Below are 6,406 nucleotides of genomic sequence, written 5' to 3' on the forward strand. Positions count from 1 at the left end.
GTTTTATTTGCAGACTCGAGAATCATTGCAGTTATAGCATGGAACATAAACCTTCATTACAAACCATGAGATACAAAATAACTGATATTACTGCCTCTAGGGCATATCTCCTACAGCAAGCACAAGCCAACAAAGAGCTACACAAGGAAGCCAACCAAATGGTAGCCAACAAGCAGGGGCGGACCCACGTTGGCCCACCGGGTGTCACGGGACACCGGGTAATTTTGTTGCTTACCTTGTATATGTAACCATTGTATCACGATGACACCCGTAAATATTCTGTATGGACACCGGTAAAATTCCTGGATCAGGAACAAGTGACGGAGACGCACCCTAGGCCCATCTAATAGCCCGTGCGGCCAGGGACGTGCACTCGCCCACGGTATGCCCATTCTTTCTGAAAAAAAGAATCGCATGCCCTAGCTAGCTATGCCATCTGATCCATCAGAGCGCTACCTGCGCGGCTGCGCCTACTTCTTGGCCGCCGCCTCCCGCAAACAGCAGACCCGCGCTTGTTCGTCACGACGCCGCCTACTCGCGCACTAAGCATCTAATCGGTGTCGTACCGACTTCCTCGCCTACTCGTACATCAGGAGTACTGGAGAGGTAAATTGACTATTTCTCCCAAGAGTATGTCTCTTTTTGTCTAGTTCTTGCTTTCTAAATTATACGCCTAGGGTTTATAATTTTAGGTGTTTAGTTGGGAATTAGAATACTGCGTCTTGTCAATTTCTGGGAGCAACTTGCGTATGTTTCGGTTATTCCTTGACGGCTAGACGCACAACAACAAGGTTAAACTCCATGATCAGTTAATCACACAATTCGATCATTATGCTTTATTAGTCAATTTTATCCTCTCATGTGGAAATGTAAATGGTTTAACATTGTACATTTCTTCTAATATAATAGATAATTTTCGGATATGAGCTGCATATTATTGAATGCCACTTGTGGACTTTCACAAAGAAAATACATGATTTGATATCGTGTAAAGAACAAATGCCCATGTATATTTTTTTAAAAATAGAGTTTTATTAAATTGGAATAACATTTACATGATCTTTAAGGCGGGATAACATATCATTCCGAGGCTCCTGAAACCAGTCATAAGTTGTAGAGAACCTAGCTATGCTCGCAAGCTCATGAGCAATCATATTTGCTTTCCAATTACAATGTTCAAAATTAGTGATAGGAAAGTGCCCATGTATCTGATATTGTGTAACTTTTATGTATTTGCTTATCTAATGTGCATGTGGACACCGGGACATTTTTGTCCTGGGTCCGCCCTTGTCAACAAGTGCCAAGGCAACCAGGTAATAGCCAACAAGTGCCAAGCCAACCAAGTGGTAGCCAACAAGTGCCAAGCCAACCAAGTGGTAGCCAAAGAGGATCTAGGCAACAAAGAGGGCGGCAACTAGGACTTACAAGAGGCCGTGGTGGTGGTGGTCTAGGCCGTGCTGGTGGTAGAGCTCGTGCTGGTGGTGTTGGCCATGGTGATGGTCTTGTCCTTGGTGATGGTCTTGGCCTTGTTGGTGTACTTAGCTGTGGTGATGGTCAAGGGCAAGGTCGTTATATAGGAATGTTTGGATACCTCAATGGACCATTTCCGTATGTTGCTCACTAACTATAATGTTCCACATGTTCTTGTTTTTTATATGTTCTTGTTTTTCATATGTTCTTGTTGTCCTTATTCACTAATATGCTGCAATGTACATGTTCTTCCATTTGTTCTTATTGTCATTACTAACTATTATGTTTCACTCATTGTAGGTATGGCGGCTTCTCAACCCAACAAACCAACAATGAAGGAGGGTGGCGAAGATGAGATGACGGGATGGTGGGAAAAGGCTGCGAAGAAGCTGAGAGAGAAGGATGCAGCCGCACTAAAGAAGAAGAAGGAAGAGGAGCTCGAAGAGAAGAGGAAGGAGAGAGAGAAAAATGGACCGTGAGTGTCGCGCTAGGGAGCATGCGTTGAAAACAAAATGTAAGGAGGCACAGAAGAAGCGTCTCAAGGATTTTCAAGAAAGAACCTTGAAACTTTGGGCATTTGAAGATGAAAAAAAGAGAGGGAGAACAAGATATTCATGAAGAGGGTGGTTAAGGAGGCTCATCGCATAAGGAAAAGGGAGGAGGAAGAGGAAGAAGAGAGGAATAAGAAGAAGGGGAAGGGGCCTTGCTCTACGCAATAGAGCTATGTCATCTTCAACTTGCTTGTGGACGATGACCGTGTTATCCTCTAAACTATGCTTTTCGATTTGGTTGTGAACTACTATGTGTCATTAACTACTATGTATTTTGGAATCCTCCTCGATTTTGTTGCAAACTACTATGTGTTGTGAAGTACTATGTATTTCCTCCTCGATTTGGTTATATGAACTACTCCTCAAGTTGAAGTACTATGTGTTATGAACTACTATGTGTCATGAAGTACTTTGTGCATATGTTGTATTCACAGTTGTTTGCCTACTTTCTATGTATACTATGTGTGCATATGCTATCTTCACAATACTAGGTTTGCCAACAAATTCGCTAAGTCCAAGTGCAGCACCCAGCTCTTGGGCGTTGCACTGCTTCGTGTGGCGCCTCCAGGCTAGGCGCCGCACCAGCCTGTAATATGCAAACTTTCTGTTGCTCTCTGTTGCACACTTTCTGTTGCTCTCTGGGTGCAACAAAAAGCAACAAAAAGTTTGCATGTTACAGGCTGGTGCGGCGCCTAGCCTGGAGGCGCCACACGAAGCAGTGCAACGCCAAGCTCTGAGCCGTTGCACGCCTGGAAAGAGCTATCCAGAGAGCAACATAAAGTTTGCATGTTACAGGCTGGTGTGGGCGCTGCACGCCCACACCATCCTGTAACATGCAAACTTTATGTTGCTTCCTGGGAAGAGCTATCCAGAGAGCAACAGAAAGTTTGCATCCTGTTTGTGGCCAGAAAAACGTTAAATGTTTGTGTGGCACCTAGCAGGGAGGCACCACATGAAGCAGTGCAACGCCCATGAGCTAGGCGCCGCACTGCTTGGTGTGGCGCCTTCAGGCTAGGTGCCACACCAACACTTAGTGTTTTTTGTCCCTCATACTGGGTCATTTCTGGCACATTTTCAAGCACATATATTTGCATCACGAATAAACCTCTTCTACTATTGGGGATCGTAGCAGAATTTAAAATTTTCTACGCATCACCAAGGTCAATCTATGGAGTAATCTAGCAACGAGGGGAAGGAGAGTGCATCTACATACCCTTGTAGATCGCTAAGCGGAAGCGTTCAAGTGAACCGGGTTGATGGAGTCGTACTCGTCGTGATCCAAATCACCGATGATCCTAGTGCCGAACGGACGGCACCTCCGCGTTCAACACACGTACAGCCCGGTGACGTCTCCTACGCCTAGATCCAGCAAGGGGAGAAGGAGAGGTTGGGGAAGACTCCATCCAGCAGCAGCACGACGGCGTGGTGGTGGTGGAGGAGCGCGGGACTCCAGCAGGGCTTCGCCAAGCACTACGAGAGACGAGGAGGGAGAAGGGTAGGGCTGCGCCAACGGGGAAGCAACTTCATCTGTTGGGATGCCCCTTTGCCTCCACTATATATAGGGGGAGAGGGAGGGCTGCACCCCCACCTAGGGTTTCCACCCTAGGGGTGGCGGCAGCCCCAATCCCCATCTGGGGTGGCGGCCAAGTGGGGGGGAGAGGGAGGCGCACCAGGCATGGGCCTTAGGGCCCATCTGCCCTTAGGGTTTGCCCCCTCTTCCCCTTAGGCGCATGGGCCTTGGTAGGGAGGCGCCCCAGCCCACTTAGGAGCTGGTACCTTCTCACACTTGGCCCATGTATGCCTCCGGGGCTGGTGGCCCCTCCCGGTGGACCCCCGGACCCCTTCGGTGGTCCCGGTACACTACCGGTGATGCCCGGAACACTTCCGGTGGCCAAAAGCATACTTCCTATATATCAATCTTTACCTCCGGATCATTTCGGAACTCCTCGTGACGTCCGGGATCTCATCCGGGACTCCGAACAACATTCGGTAACTGCGTACATACTTTCCCTATAACCCTAGCGTCATCGAACCTTAAGTGTGTAGACCCTACGGGTTCGGGAGTCATGCAGACATGGCCGAGACAACTCTCCGGTCAATAACCAACAGCGGGATCTGGATACCCATGTTGGCTCCCACATGCTCCACGATGATCTCATCGGATGAACCACGATGTCAAGGATTCAATCAATCCCGTATAAAATTCCCTTTGTCTAGCGGTACGATACTTGCCCGAGATTCGATCGTCGGTATCCCGATACCTTGTTCAATCTCGTTACCGGCAAGTCTCTTTACTCGTTCCGTAACACATCATCCGGTGATCAACTCCTTGGTCACATTGTGCACATTATGATGATGTCCTACCGAGTGGGCCCAGAGATACCTCTCCGTTTACACGGAGTGACAAATCCCAGTCTCGATTCGTGCCAACCCAACAGACACTTTCGGAGATACCTGTAGTGTACCTTTATAGCCACCCAGTTACGTTGTGACGTTTGGCACACCCAAAGCACTCCTACGGTATCCGGGAGTTGCACAATCTCATGGTCTAAGGAAATGATACTTGACATTAGAAAAGCTTTAGCAAACGAACTACACGATCTTGTGCTAGGCTTAGGATTGGGTCTTGTCCATCACATCATTCTCCTAATGATGTGATCCCGTTATCAACGACATCCAATGTCCATGGTCAGGAAACCGTAACCATCTATTGATCAACGAGCTAGTCAACTAGAGGCTTACTAGGGACATGGTGTTGTCTATGTATCCACACATGTATTTGAGTTTCCTATCAATACAATTCTAGCATGGATAATAAACGATTATCATGAACAATGAAATATAATAATAATAACTAATTTATTATTGCCTCTAGGGCATATTTCCAATAGTCTCCCACTTGCACTAGAGTCAATAATCTAGTTCACATCGCCATGTGATTAACACTCATAGGTCACATCGCCATGTGACCAACATCCAAGAGTCTACCAGACTCAATGATCTAGTGCACATCACTATGTGATAAACACTCAAAGAGTTCTGGGTTTGATCATGTTATGCTTGTGCGGGAGGTTGTAGTCAACGGGTCTTGCCATATTCAGATCCCTATGTATTTTGCAAAACTTTATGTCATATCGTAGATGCTGCTACCACGTTCCACTTGGAGCTATTCCAAATTATTGCTCCATTATACGTATCAGGTATCTCTACTCAGAGCTATCCGGATAGGTGTTAAGCTTGCATCGACGTAACTCTTTACGTCGAACTCTTTATCACCTCCATAACCGAGAAACATTTCCTTATTCCTCTAAGGACAATTTTGACCGCTATCTGGTGATCCACTCCTAGATCACCTTTGTACCCTCTTGCCAGACATGTGGCAAGGCACACATCAGGTGCGGTACTCAGCATGGCATACCGTATAGAGCCTATGACAAAAGCATAGGGGACGACCTTCGTCCTTCCTCTTTCTTCTGCCGTGGTCAAGCTTTGAGTCTTACTCAGCTTCACACCTTACAACTCAGGCAAGAACCCCTTCTTTGACTGATCTATTTTGAACTCCTTCAAAAACATGTTAAGGTGTGCGTTCTTTGAAAGTGTCATCAGGCGTCTTGATCTATCTCTATAGATCTTGATGCCCAATATGTAAGCAGCTTTATCGAGGTCTTTCTTTGAAAAACACTCTTCAAACAACCGTTTATGCTTCCCAGAAATTCTACGTCATTTCGAATCAACAATATGTCATCCACATATACTTATCAGAAATGTTGTAATGCTCCCACTCACTTTCTTGTAAATACAAGTTTCTAGCAAACATTGTATAAACCTAAAAGCTTTGATCACTCCATCAAAGCATATATTCCGATTCCAAGATGCCTGCTCTAGTCCATAGAAGGATTGCTGGAGCTAGCATACCTTTTAGCATACTTAGGATCGTCAAAACCTTTTATTGTATCACATACAACTTTTCTTACGAAAACTGGTAAGAAAACTTGTTTTGACATCCATCTGTAAGATTTCAGAATCGAAAAATACAGCTAATGCTAACATGATTCCGACGGACTTAAGCATCGCTACGGGTGAGAAATTCTCATCGTAGTCAACTCCTTGAACTTTTGAAAAGACTCTTTCCCACAAGTCGAGCTTCATAGACGGTAACATTACCGCACACGTCCGTCTTATTCTTAAAGATCCATTTATCTCAATGGCTTGCCGATCAACGGGCAAGTGCACCAAAGTCCACACTTTGTTCTGATACATGGATCTTATCTCGGATTTCATGGCTTCTAACCATTTGTCGGAATACGGGCCCACCATCGCTTCTCCATAGTTCGTAGGTTCATTGTTGTCCAACAACATGACATCTAAGACAGGATCACCATACC

Source organism: Triticum aestivum, chromosome 4A (genome assembly GCF_018294505.1).
Source record: "Triticum aestivum cultivar Chinese Spring chromosome 4A, IWGSC CS RefSeq v2.1, whole genome shotgun sequence".
Taxonomy (NCBI): domain Eukaryota; kingdom Viridiplantae; phylum Streptophyta; class Magnoliopsida; order Poales; family Poaceae; genus Triticum; species Triticum aestivum.